The following is a 15347-nucleotide window of genomic DNA, read 5'->3' as shown; positions in this document are numbered from 1 at the left end:
AACATCATGTGAAATGCCAGACTGGATGAAGCATAAGCTCGAATCAAGGTTGCCAGGAGAAATGTCAACAACCTCAGATATGCAGATGACACCACCCTCATGGCAGAAAGCAAAGATGAATTAAAAAATCTCTTGATGAAGGTGAAAGAGGAGAGTGAAAAAGCTGGCTTAAAATTCAACATTCAAAAAACTAAGATTATGGCGTCCAGTCCCATCATTTCATGGCAAATAGATGGGGAAACAATTGAAATAGTGAGTAACTTTATTTTCTTGGGCTCCAAAATCACTAAAGATGGTGACTGCAGCCATGAAATTACCAGACGATTCTTCCTTGGAAGAAAAGCTATGACCAACTTAGACAGCATATTAAAAAGTAAAGACATTACTTTGCCACCAAAGGTCTGTATAGTCAAAGCTGTGGTTTTTCCAGTAGTCATGTATGAATGTGAAAGTTAGACGATAAAGAAGGCTGTGCATTGAAGAATTGATGCTTTTAAACTGTGGTGTTGGAGAAGACTCTTGAAAGTCCCTTGGACTGGAAGGGGATCAAATCAGTCAATCCTAGAGGAAATCAATCCTGAATATTCACTAGAAGGACTGATGCTGAAGCTGAAGCTCTAATGTTTTGGCCACCTGTTATGAAGAACTGACTCATTGGAAAAGACCCTGAAACTGAGAAAGAAAAGATTGAAGGCAGGAGGAGAATGGGCTTACAGAGGATGAGATGATTGGATGGCATCACCAACTTGATGGACATGAGCTTGAGCAAGCTCCAGGAGTTGGTGATGGACAGAAAAGCCTGGCATGTTGCAGTCCATGAGGTCACAAAGAGTTGGGCAGGACTAAGCAACTGAACTGAACTGATGTGCTTTAATGAAAATGAGAAGAGCAATTTAAAGCACTGTAGTCTATGTTCTTCCATCAAATGAAAGGTGAAATTGGTGTCCTTGGATCTATCGACTGGATTTTGTTATCCATGCACCTGCTTTATAATTACTGTGAATATTGATAGCATGGTAGATCAATGAAGAAAACTAATAGTGCCCATTAAACTTTTTATCACCATATCATCTAGTGATTTATTGTTCTTTGAATCAAATTAATATTGTGCCTTCAATTAAAATGAACTTTTGCATGCAATTCTTTAGAAAACCATTTGGATTTTCTATTTAGAAACCATTTAGAAAAAGTTTGGGTATAATCCATTATCCCCTAAATTCATTGATTTAGCTGCAAAAGTCCCCTTCCATATTATAATCCCTACTAAACTTATGAGTCTAATAAAAAAATAATTCTTGAATGTCTTTTTGTACATCTTGTCATGGTAGCTTTTTTTTTTTTTTTTTTGCTCAAGTTATAGTAAAATTTAATTATCTCAATGCCCAAAATAGAGAGCATAGCAAAGGAGTCTTTTTTGTTTTTTTCAAAATAGTAGTCGATTTGATGTTTTAACTTAAAACTAATACACATAATAGTATCTAAAAGGCATAAAATCCCATGCCTATTTTTCCTATATATATTGTAATATCCATATTTTATTTTTATGTTTGAGTTTTAAAAAGTTTCAGGAATTATTTTGAGTTACAAAATCTATTTGATGGAAGGCTAGGTACATATGCTCAAAAGGTTAACATGATCTTACCATTTCATGAAAAAGAATCATGGAAAAGAATCATATTAGTCTCAAAAAAAAAAAAACATGATTTTTTATGAAATAAGGTACAATCAGTTTAAAACTATATATAATTGAAACTTTGAAAAAGAGGCATACAGAAGTTGGGACTACAAGGGCAGACTGGATACCTAATAGAAATGGCCTGATTTTATGGGTCAAAGGAGGAAAGATATGTGTAAATATAGACACAAGAAAAACAGAGCAGTTTTATCATATTTTAATTATATATGAAGTGCAGTCTCCAGAATGGGCAGTTGAAAGCCAGGTGTATCACAAATAAGATATTTTAATCTAACTTAAAGTGTTCCATTTCATCACCACTGGATATAAATTTTGTCAGCTGCCTTAAGAACATTAGCAGCTGGAATTATCATCATCTGATTCCTCAAAGTTCTAATAGTTTAACTGTCTGCTACTGCTGCTGCTAAGTCGCTTCAGTCGTGTCTGACTCTGTGTGACCCCATAGACGGCAGCCCACCAGGCTCTCGCGTCCCTGGGATTCTCCAGGCAAGAACACTGGAGTGGGTTCCCATTTCCATCTCCAATGCATGAAAGGGAAAAGTGAAAATGAAGTCACTCAGTCGTGTCCGACTCTTAGTGACCCCATGGATTGCAGCCTACCAGGTTCCTCCATCCATGGGATTTTCCTGACAAGAGTACTGGAGTTGGGTGCCATTGCTGTCTCCAATTTTAACTATCAGATGGCACAAAAAAAAAAAAAAGAAAAAAGAAAAGCATTATTATACTTGCTAGTTGTATCTTTGATGCCTTATATAAAATCTTTTCACACTGATTTTGGGTCAGAGTTACTCCTGCTCATGTTATTTTTCTAAGGAGTTTTTGAAGAACATTCATCTTTTGGCCCTAAAACTGAGTACTACTACTCAATAGGCCAACATTCATTCTTCTACTTTTTCTTCTTTAAGTATCTTTTCTTTTAAAAAATAATTCTTTTAAGTTTCATTCATTTAGAAGATGAAAAAATAACTAATTTCTACGTAGAACTAGCTTCTTTCCAAAGCTCAGCACTATATCCCCATAAGCTTTCTAGACATTTCCATTAGCACATTGAACAATGTACTGAAACCCCAGCTCCTCACCTCTCTTTCCTCCCCACCCAAAGACTGCTCTTTGCTTGGAAAAGTGACTCACCTTCATGACTTTTTTCAATTAAAGAGGTTTTTTCTTTTTTCTTTTTTTCCTTTTGCAACCACATAGATTTTAACTCTTAAAGCCATGTAAGAGCCATTATTTTCCAATTCCCAGAACAAAGAACAAGTCTTACACTTTGCCTCCATAAATTTATTCCATAGGCTTTTGTCTTTACAACCCTCATCTAGATATTATGACAGAATCTTATTTCCTTCCTGCCAATCAATTCAATTCCTTCATAGACAGCTCTTTCAAAAAACTGAACCCTTTCAATCCCAGCTGAAATCTCCCAGAAAACTGGCAATATCTACAAGTAGGCTTCTAATTGCTGGCATATTACTAATACCAACTTTAGTTCTAAACAACTTGCATAGATCCACTGTATGCTCTGCATCATAGAATGTCCTCACACTTCTGAGTCACTGGCCTTATTGCTTATTTTTCTGGTTATAGACACACACACATCCTGTGGACCTAACACCCACCAATTCTTGTTAATCTTTGGCATTAGTTTTATGTCACTAATACAATCTGGAGTTAACTACCTTGTGTAATCAGGCCTTCGTCTAGAAAAACCTTAGAACCATGGATCTCAGTGGAAGCTTCTTATCAGGGTCCTGCCCCGGTTGGATCCAGGGATTCCCTCAGGATGACGGTGTCGGCGATTAGAATTGTGATAGCTTAGTTAAGTATTAATTAGAGATATAAAGAGTGGTTAAATAGGGATAGCTCAGTGAGAAAATTCAGTGGAGAAAAGAGGCTGAATAACTTGGTTTACATGGAAAACCAATAAAACTCCAAGACAAGGAATTTGTGTCACCTACGTAGGCCGCAGGCATCCTCCCGTTCTCCCGAAGGAGAGGAGACATTAAGGCCTCCCCAGTCAGATCTTAGAAGCCCCGTCAAAATTAGTAGGCTTAACGAGCCTCCACGCTCCAGATGGGAATTCAGCCAGAAGGTGAGAGAAAGAACGACATGGGGAGACCAAGTTTCGGTGAGCAAGGCCCCTAGCTTTATTTTCAACAGGGGCTTTTATACCCTAAGTTGCACATAGAGGATAATAGGGGGTGTGAAATCATGCAAAGTCTTTGATACTTATCAAAACCAGGGTTTCTTCTCTGCAAACTTATCGTATGCAAATGGTTTAGGTGATTTACATCGTCTTTTGGCCAGAAGGCCTGTTAACATTTTATGATTCTGACCAAGGTTTGTCAACCATAAGACTTATTTTCTCTAAGAGTAATAATTTTAAAGTTTGGCGCCATCCTCCATAGGTGTTAGATAAAGTTGCATTCCTATAGGACAAAGGTGCAATGGGTTTACAACAAAGGAAAGCATTTATTACCTTAAGGGTCTAAAGTTGTTAACACCAAGGCCACTACTTATTTTTTCTACATACCAACTATATTAATTAATACACTTCCAAGGGTACAATACAGGGGATGTGGAAACATGGCAGCAAGCATTGGCTCAACAATGAAATCTTCTACTAGTTCTATTCTGACAATTTCTAACTCTCCGAGAGGCTCTATACTATTTGAATGTCTTAAGCTTCCCGTGCCTCTCGCTGTTGGGAGACTGTAAACAATCGTAGCTGTAGGAGTCCGGGTAAACCTGTCAGGCAAGTCAGAGAGCCATCTGAGGGGTTTGTAAACTAAAACACTCTTGTCACGCCCAGGAACTTTATTAACTGGAGCTGTAAGTTAACTCTTTTTCAGAGAGAGAGATGGGGGTGGGGTACGGCCCCCTGTAAAGTCAGAGGTGTAGGTGAGAGCACAAAGCAGTAAAGTAGGCAGACTCTGGTTTTGGGGTAGATGCTCAGGTAGGCCCAGAGGGGCACCCCTCGAGTTCTGGCTTGCCTTGCCCACCAGAACTCTCCCACATAACCTTGTTATGGGTGGGGACTCCCGTGCTGGCTCCTGGCAGCTTCTCATAAGGAATTTCTCTCCTACACTTACATCAACAGCTGTCAAAACGACTTTTCTAAATTTTTGCTACTTTCTTGCTCATATATCCAAGTGCTCTTATTACCTAGAAGATTGAGCATAAATTCTTTATTTTCTAATCTAAGATCCTTCCAAAGTCAGGTTTAATATGTTTCCAACACTGCAAAGAACTAACTCATTTGAAAAGACCCTGATGCTGGGAAAGGTAGAAGGCAGGAGAAGAAGGGGATGACAGAGGATGAGATGGTTGAATGGCATCACCGACTCAATAGACATGAGTTTGAGTTGGCTCTAGGAGTTGGTGATGGACAGGGAAGCCTGGCGTGCTGCAGTCCATGGGGTTGAAAAGAGTTGGACACAACTGAGCAACTGAACTGAACTGAATATCATGTTTAACTAGTTATTTGCAATGCAAATGCTAACAATACAAAGCTTTTACTCTGGTCACACTAGGCTCTGTAGTATTGCCAGCTGGCACACATTATGCGATGCCTAGGTACTGCATTTTCTCAAGCCATCTCCATGTTCTGGAATGATCTCTCCTCTCCTCCTGCACAAATCCTATCTACCCTAAGAGTCTAGTTCAAGTCCTCCATCTTTATAATCAGAGTAACTCACAATGATGCCTTCTTTCCTGAGTTTAGAAAAACACTATCTCATTTAATCCATGCTTAACTCATGTGACAGTTATGCTATATAGACCACACTTTTAAAGCAGCACTTCAACACTTTTATGAACATGAATAATACCAAATTACTACCATAGACCCTTTCCTAATAAAGATTTTGACCCATTTACCTTGGCTTTGAAAAGTCTAAGGGATTTAGAATTAGCTAGTGTGGGATATTTTAGGTTTTCCTTTGAACTTCTTTCTTCTTTTTATTCCATAGATTTTCTATCATTTGTCCAAATGTATATTTGCTCAATATACTGAAAACGAAATTCAAGTTGTCTTCTATACCTCTACCATCCTATGATGCTTTTGTATAGTATGACACACAGCAATACACAATGCAGTACACAAAATGCATTTGTTTATTGAACACCAAAATTAGACTTCAATTTTATAAGTGTTTACATCACAAAAACAATATGGGGCTTTATGGGGAAATAAAAATATAAAAATAAATAAATGTGTGGTTTTCTAAAAATACAGGCCTTATGTGAGCTACATCACCTTACACCACATCATTCAGCTCCAGTGTGGTGTCTGGAAATGGGTTTATCACCATGTAGGACAGGGTATTTTGATGATCATTCATTTCATCTAGAAGATAAATAAATGCCAAGTTAGTTATACCACTTACAGAAAATTATGGGAATTATTGCAGAGCATCTTACCTTCAAATCACATAGCTGTCAATAAAAACTTGCTATAGTTTTGCGCACAGTATGACTGTTTATATAACTTTGACTATTTTTAAATTACTGCTATTGGAAATATCTGACAAGTAGTCATTTTTTGTTCCAATAGATGTTAAAAAATAAAGTATCTAATTCTGTTCAAAACAACCACAGTTATAAGCTACCTTGTAAGCTATTATGCTAACACTTTTTGTAAGTCTAAAAAAGTATTTCTATTACAGAAATGGCTGGACAGGATGTTTACTTGATTTGCTATGCTTTAATAATGGCTTCAGCAATACGTGAACCGTGAACTTCCAGATGTTTAAGTTGGTTTTAGAAAAGGCAGAGGAACCAGAGATCAAATTGCCAACATCTGCTGGATCATCAAAAAAGCAAGAGAGTTCCAGAAAAACATCTATTTCTGCTTTCTTGACTATGACAAAGCCTTTGACTGTGTGGATCACAATAAACTGAAAAATTCTGAAAAAGATGGGTATACCAGACCACCTGACCTGCCTCTTGAGAAATGTGTATGCAGGTCAGGAAGCAACAGTTAGAACTGGACATGGAACAACAGACTGGTTCCAAATAGGAAAAGGAGTACGTCAAGGCTGTATATTGTCACCCTGCTTATTTAACTTCTATGCAGAGTACATCATGAGAAACGCTGGGCTGGAAGAAACACAAGCTGGAATCAAGATTGCCGGGAGAAATATCAGTAACCTCAGATATGCAGATGACACCACTCTTATGGCAAAAAGTGAAGAGGAACTAAAAAGCCTCTTAATGAAAGTGAAAGAGGAGAGTAAAAAAGTTGGCTTAAAGCTCAACATTCAGAAAACTAAGATCATGGCATGCAGTCCCATCACTTCATGGGGAATAGATGGGGAAACAGTGGAAACAGTGTCAGACTTTATTATTATTATTATTATTTACTTTACAATATTGTATTGATTTTGCCATACATCAACATGCATATATTTTTGGGCTCCAAAATCACTGCAGATGGTGATTGCAGCCATGAAATTAAAAGATGCTCAATCCTTGGAAAGAAAGTTTTGACCAACCTAGACAGCATATTCAAAAGCAGAGACATTACTTTGCCAACAAAGGTTCGTCTAGTCAAGGCTAGGGTTTTTCCAGTAGTCATGTATGAATGTGAGAGTTGGACTGTGAAAAAAACTGAGCACTGAAGAATTGATGCTTTTGAACTGTGGTGTTGGAGATGACTCTTGAGAGTCCCTTGGACTGCAAGGAGGTCCAACCAGTTCATCCTAAAGACCAGTCCTGGGTGTTCATTGGAAGGACTGATGCTAAAGCTGAAACTCCAAAACTTTGGCCACCTCATGCAAAGAACTGACTCACTGGAAAAGACCCTGATGCTGGGAGAGATTGGAGGCAAGAGAAGAAGGGGACAACAGAAGATGAGATGGCTCAATGGCATCACTGACTCGATGGACATGCATTTGGGTAAACTCCGGGAGTTGGTGATGGACAGGGAGGCCTGGTGTGCTGGGTTTCATGGGGTCACAAAGAGTCGGACACAACTGAGTGACTGAACTGAACTGAATAATTATAAGAAATTGTGGTTATAGATGGCCATCCCAGACAGAAACATTCATATGGAAATACTGTGAAAAAAAATCATCTAATGGCATTGTGTTTTAAAAAACACAACAGATATGCATCTAAGTAGCATGAAAACCCTAAGTACATTTGACTTCCTTACATAATACATCTGATATAAAACATGGTAGTATTCTGGAAGAATGCAGAGTCCTGTGGATCAGATCTACCTGTAAGTTTCAAGGGAAGTGTGCCACTGAATCATTTGTTTTTTATCAAAAACATACATATTCTAAAAATAAACAGCTGTACCCTTTAAGTTTTGTCAATTCACTCTGAAGACATCATCAGGCTTCAAGTTTGGAGAGTTGACGTGGCATTGGAAAGGAAAAGAAAACAGCTTTAGAATTGAGTTTTTTAGTTTCCAAGGCTATGAGAAGGTGTAAATACAGAGGCTTGCGGACACACAGTCAATAAATATTAATCCTCCCAAGGGTAAAGTTTTTAAGCTGGAAAGGCAGTGTTTCAAAACCTGCTCTGGAGACATAGTCCTCTCTAGCTATTTCAGTTAAGATTAACTTGACTCCTAAAGTGGTACTAAATTTTCCAGTTTGACCCAAAAATCTAAAACTATGTTTCATACCAATAGAGATACATCAACATGAAAATAACTTAATAAAATTAAATATAATTTTAGGCCAATACAGATGATTCTAATAATTTTCTACACTGGAAAATATATTATTTTTGTAAAATAGTATCTACCACAATGTGCTTCTAACTAGAAACCTGTCACTGGACTGTGAAAGATAGTACTTTCAGTTACGGTCTTTCAAGTTGATATGCAGATGTGACATTTTTAAGTCTATAAATAAAAATCGTTATCTTACAAAGCAATTAAACTGCAGTATAATTGAAGCTTCCAGTAAGTTTGCCAGTAAAATTATTATAAGATTATCAAATTAATATTCAAATAAAGGCATATACTCAGTTGCATAACCCCAGGGCAGACACAAGGAATTGTATCCTGCCATGGGGATAAGGTTGCCAGGCAAAATAGAGAATGCCCTGTGAAATCTGAAATTCAGACTAAAAATGAACAAGTTTAAGCATATTTATATACCATATATTGAATGTAACATGCTTGTACTAAAAATCATTCGTTTTATTTGAAATTCAAATTTAACTAGGCATCCTATAATTTTTTGCTAAATCTGCCAATTGTACTAGGGGTGTGTAATTATGACTAATTCAGAAAACTGGAGCTTGGAATTCCAATGAGTATATAAAAAGCTTACTCCAAATAAGGTGCGACTTCACCTCAAGGCATATTGTACTGGCAGGAGATTACCAGAATCCTTTTTTTATACAGAAAGCAATTTTGACGTATGTAGAAGGAAATGGCAACCCACTCCAGTATTCTTGCGTGGAGAATCCTAGGGACAGAGGAGCCTGGTGGGTTGCCATCTATGGGGTCGCACAGAGTCGGACATGACTGAAGTGACTTAGCAGCAGCAGCATTCTTCTTGAAAAATTTCTCCTTTGTATGAATTTCCACATAGGCTAAACAAAATCACAGCAGTTGATACTGCATCCTGGAGACTGAAGCATGACGCCCTGAAACGTAACAGGTCATTAGAAAATCTCCATCTCATTTGGCTCTCAACTACCATCTAGTTGATAACATGAAAAAGTAAAATAAATACATTTCTGTACAAATTCCAAAAGGTTTTGAAAAGACCTTATTTATGTATTTTCATTTTAATAGTTGAATTTACTACTTTAAGAGCTTCCCAGGTGGTTCAGCAGTAAGGAACCCGTCTGTCCACGCAGGAGACAGTCGGGAAATCCCGTAGAGGAGGGAATGGCAACCCACTCCAGTAGTCTTGTTTGGGAAATCCCATGGACAGAGGAGCCTGGCGGACTACAGTCCAGTCCATGGGGTCACAAAGAGTCAGACATGACTTAGCAACTGAGAACGCATACTACTTTAAGCTTAAAGGTATTTCACCTGAAGTAATATCTGAGATTGAAGAAAAATGTATTGAAAATATTATCTGATTCAAAAATAAGTATGGTTTTCAATTTTGTTGCCATCTTTTAGTACCCCCAAATGACTTACAGGAGGCATTTTTATCATTAGTTGATAATCATAATTTATGACATGATTTTTGTTATTTTTTTCTCCAGTTTGGTCATTTAATAATGTTAACTAGGCATGATTGTGCTTCCCTGGTGGCTCAGATGGTAAAGAATCTGCCTGCAATGTGGGAAACTTGGGTTCAGTCCCTGGGTTGGGAAGAAGCCCTGGAGAAGGGAATGGCTACCCACTCCAGTATTCTTGCCTGGAGAATTCCATGGATAGAGGAGGTTGGCGGGCAACAGTCCATGAGGTTGCAAAGAGACACGACTGAGAGACTTTCACTTTCAGGTATGATTAGTCACAAATAATCCTAAATCTGGAGACAACAATGAACAGGACAGGCCAAGTCTACAGATTCACCTATAACAAGTTAGCTGTAAACATTCTATATGATTTTAGCATGTTATTTATCTTAGAATATTCATTAATATTCTGTTGAAATTCACTAATTCCAAATGCACATGCAATCAGTTTTGACACTACATAACATAGTGCAACCTCTACCATAATTATGACATAGAATATTTCTATAATGACAAAAAGTACCCTCCTGACCTTTTGCAGTTTATTCCTTCCTCTCATGCCCCATCCTTGGAATCCCTGATTTCTAGAACCATTCACTCAGCTAGGATCTTACAGTGTGTGTGTGATTTTTTTTAAACTTTTTATTTTGAAATGATTGCATGTTAACATGTAGGAAATAATACAAAATGATGATGTGATGATGTGTTACTCCATTGGTAAAACTTGTAATAGTATGATATCAAAACCAAGCTATTGATATTGATAAAACCCACCAGTCTTACTCAAATTTCCCAAGTTTTACTTACATTCATTTTATGTGTGTTTTATATCTATAGTTCTTTACAGTTTATTTTATTTTTTAACTTTACAATATCGTATTGGTTTTGCCATATATAAACTTAAATCTGCCACAGGTATACACATGTTGCCCATCCTGAACCCTCCTCCCTCCTCTCTCTGCATACCATCCCTCTGGGTCATCCCAGTGCACTAGCCCCAAGCATCCAGTATCGTGCATTGAACCTGGACTGGCGACTCATTTCATATATGATATTACACATGTTTTGATGCCATTCTCCCAAAGCATTCCACCCTTTCCCTCTCCCACAGAGTCCAAAAGACTGTTCTATACATCTGTGTCTCTTTTGCTGTCTCGTATACAGGGTTATTGTTACCATCTTTCTAAATTCCATATGTATGTGTTATTATACTGTATTGGTGTTTTTCTTTCTGGCTTACTTCACTCTGTATAATAGGCTCCAGTTTCATCCACCTCATTAGAACTGACTCAAATGTATTCTTTTAAATGGCTGAGTAATACTCCATTGTGTATATGTACCACAGCTTTCTTATCCATTCATCTGCTGATGGACATCTAGGTTGCTTCCATGTCCTGGCTATTATAAATAGTGCTGAAATGAACATTTGGGTACTCCCATTGCTGGGCACACACACCGAGGAAACCAGAATTGAAAGAGACACGTGTACCCCAATGTTCATTACAGTGTGTTTTTTTTTAAGGCTTTTATCCCCTTCGTGAAATCTTTTTGTTGAGTATCCAAGTTGTTGCCTGGATCTACTTTAATATTAATGCAGTCATTCAAGTTTTCTTTAGAATTGTGATTACATACAATTTAATTATATCCTTTTGCTTTTAATCTATTTCTTTCTTTACATTTTAAGTGTTTCTTTTAGACAACATAAAGCTGGGTATTGCTTCTTTTAATCCCATCTGATGACTTCTGCCTCTTAATTGAAATGTTTAATCCATTTATATGTAATATAAATATTAATATTGTTGTGTTGTGTCCAATTCTCTGATACTCCGTGGACTGCAACATGACAGGCTCCCCTGGTATCAATTATCAACACTGCTACTGCTAAGTCACTTCAGTAGTGTCCAACTCTGTGCGACCCCATAGACTGCAGCCCACCAGGCTCCCCCGTCCCTGGGGTTCTCCAGGCAAGAACACTGGAGTGGGTTGCCATTTCCTTCTCCAATGCATTAAAGTGAAAAGTGAAAGTGAAAGTGAAGTTGCTCAGTCATGTCCGACCCTCAGCGACCCCATGGACTGCAGCCTTCCAGGCTCCTCCATCCATGGGATTTTCCAGGCAAGAATACTGGAGTGGGGTGCCATTGCCTTCTCCGCAAGTATCAATAAAATAGGATTTAAATCTACCATCTTGCAGTTATATTTCACTTGTTCCAGATGTTCTTTGCACCTCTCTTTTTTCTCTGCCTTCTTTGGATTAATTGAGGATTTACACAGTTATTCTTATAATCATTCCATTTTATTTGCAATATTGGTTATTAGTTATATCTCTTTGATTTTCTTTTTTTTTTTAATAGCTTCTCTAGGTCATTGGTTGGCAATTGTTTTTTGAAGAACTAAACAGTTAATATTTCAGACTTTTCAGGCCATATGAGCTCTGCTGCTCCTGCTACTAAGTCGCTTCAGTCATGTCTTACTCTGTGAGACCCCACAGATGGCAGCCCACCAGGCTCCCCCGTCCCTGGGGTTCTCCAGGCAAGAACACTGGAGTGGGTTGCCATTTCCTTCTCCAATGCATGAAAGGGAAAAGTGAAAGTGAACTCGCTCAGTCGTGTCTGACTCTTAGTGACCCCATGGACTGCAGCCTACCAGGCTCCTCCATCCATGGGATTTTCCAGGCAAGAATACTGGAGTGAGTTGCCATTGCCTTTTCCCATATGAACTCTGCTGTACTTATTAAACTTTTTCAACTGGAAAGTGGAAGCAGCCATAGGAAATGCAAAAATCACTAAGAATGATTGCTTTTATTTTTTCCCAAAACTGGCATGCTACCGTTTGCTGTCCCTTACTCTAGGGTTTAAAATATACAGCTTTAACTTTTCAGTGTCTACTCCTAACTAGCACATCACTTTGCATGTAATTTAACAAACTTTGCGTGTGTGCTAAGTCACTTCAGTCATATTTTATTCTTTGCAACCCTATAAACTGTGCCTTCAGGCTCCTCTGTCCACGTGATTCTCCAAGCAAGTATACTGGAGTGAGTTGCATGTGCTCCTCCAGGGGATCTTCCCCAACCAGGGGTTGAACTCACATCTCATGTCTCCTGCATTGGCACACAGGTTCTTTACCAATAGTACCACTGGGAAGCCCTTAACAAACTTACTATATTCTATTGAGGTAGAATTATGTATTATATATTATTATTAATATATAGTATTATCAACAATACATTAATATAAATATTATGTATTACTGCCATACTTTTCTGCTTCTATATATTATAAACCTTACAATGTTTGTCATAAATGGCAAATTATTTTTGAACAAAATTTTTAAATAGAAATGTAACTTTCACATTTGCCCATATGCTTACTTATATTGTTTAGATCTAAAGTTCCACCTGGCATTATTTTTCTTCTATCTTAAGAATTTCCTTTAACAATTTCTTTCATACTGCAGAGCTGTTGTTGACAAATTTTCTCAGCTTTTGTTTTTTAAACCTTGTGCTTATTTGCTTTTAGTTCAGAAAGATAGTTTTACTATGTATAGTGTATTAGGTAGACTATTTTATTTGTTATATTTATATTGCTTGAGCTTCACTGAGCTTCTGAGATTTTGAAGAGTTCCCACCAAATTTGGACAAAAAAATGTTGATCATTATTTCTTCAAATATCCATTCTCTTCCTCCTGTTTCTCCAATTATGAAATTACTCAATATTATCCCACAAGTAGCTTGCACCAAATTTTCAAGGCTTTTACTTTTTCTTTTCTTCTTTATTCTGCATATTGGATAGTCTATTTCTGGGACTTTATGTTCATTGATGTTTTGATTCTGCAGCAGCTATTTTTATGTAAATCCCATGCAACATATATATATTTTCCCCAAGTAAAATATGGAATAGTAAAGTATTACAAATTCTAACCTATATGAGCTTCATGTCTTCAAATTTTCTCCTTATCATTCTATTTTCTTCTACCATCTTGAACATATGGATCATATTGTATTATATAACTACTGTAATATTATTTTTTTTAATCTGTTTCTGTTGATTGAATTGTTTCTACTGGTACTGGTCATATTTTCTTGTTTGGGGTCCACTTACATGACTTCCAGCCTGTAAAAGGCCTAAATCATTTGTTAAACTTTTCTTGGGTAACAAAGTTATGTGCTGATTTTTTCCAACACCTGTACACTATTGGTTTATGTTTTTTCTAGTTATTTAAATTGAGACTATAGACAATCATCATAATTGGTAACTTCTTGTTGTTGTTTCAGTGCATTTGGAAAGCTCATTTTTGCTTTCATTGACTATTTAAACAAATTCATAATAAAATGTTGAATTCATAAAATGTTCATTCAACTAATGAAATATTTTCTCAATGACAAAAATATTTTATTTTACTCAAATGTCCACATTTTTCTTAGACATATGCCAAAACACAGTATTTGATTTCCAGGTGTAAAGATAAAATACATAGATTATTAAGTGCAATTAAGTTAGTGGTAGAGTTAAATTATGTAAAAATTTGACATAATTGAGAAATTAATGAAACAAAGCTTTATAGTTTTACTTTAGGGAGACACGGAAAATTCATTGCAGAAATAATTGCATTTACCATAAATCATTAGCAGCTCAGCAAATATCTCTCTTAAAAGCTTCATTACTTTATCTATTAAGGAAACTGATGAATTGTTTCTATTAACATTCCATATACAGAATGAGATTAACATAAAATCCATGGATTTATCCTCCTGTGTCTGCCTCCTTGTGAGAATGGGTTAGTTCTGGAAATGCAGAATAACATAAAATCATCTATTTTCTGAAATTCTATACTGGCAGTATACTGATTGTACATATCAATACTATTTTACTCATACTGGGAAATGGAAAATGATACATTTCAAAAAACAGTAAAAATTCAGTATCAGTTTCTTTTGAAATACTAAATTATTATTGAAGTCATTACAGTGATCTCAGATACTTATATTATTCCTCCCATGTGCTAAATGTTGTAAAATATTTCCGAAAAATATCTAACTTTGGTGCCTTTCCCTCTTTGGTAATATGTTTCAGGACAAATTTATAACCTTTTACTAGAAAATGTACTTGACCTATTGATTAGAATTTGGGGGAATTTTAAATTAAAACTTACATGAAAATAATCAATGATTTATAAAAGAGTCTGAAAATAGAAGTTGATGATATTACTATTGCTATTACTGCTACCACCACCACAATATATATCATAAGTTTGGGTGGGAGTAACAATCCTTTCTTATTAATTTTGGTTGTTTCTATCCCATAAAAAAGAGAATGACTAAGAATTAAGTCGCCATGTTAACTATAAAACCAGGTCTTGGTTAATGTGTTGATTATTTCAGGCAAATTACAAACTTATTTAACAAAGAAACTAAGACTTCCTGATAGATGTAATGAAAGCCATGTCTAATTAGTAAGTAGTTACCTCTGTCACTTAAAAGGATGTCTTTTTTTTCCCC

The 15347-nt window shown here is 36.6% G+C and overlaps 1 long non-coding RNA gene across 1 annotated transcript; it reads right to left on the bottom strand.

Moving 5' to 3' along the window:
• Positions 1–5786: 5786 nt before the first annotated feature.
• On the bottom strand, positions 5787–9304 carry LOC147357033 (uncharacterized). Its single transcript, XR_015143747.1, has 2 exons — positions 9100–9304; positions 5787–6041 (listed from the first exon to the last, which is right to left on the bottom strand). It is a non-coding gene; the product is annotated as an uncharacterized LOC147357033 (long non-coding RNA).
• Positions 9305–15347: the final 6043 nt, after the last annotated feature.

The sequence above is a fragment of the Bos grunniens genome, chromosome 16, assembly GCF_055505025.1.
Source record: "Bos grunniens cultivar Pamir isolate PY7600 chromosome 16, Bosgru_T2T1.0, whole genome shotgun sequence".
NCBI lineage: Eukaryota > Metazoa > Chordata > Mammalia > Artiodactyla > Bovidae > Bos > Bos grunniens.
Note: the sequence above shows the minus strand (reverse complement) of the source record. Positions and strands in the feature narration are given on the sequence as shown.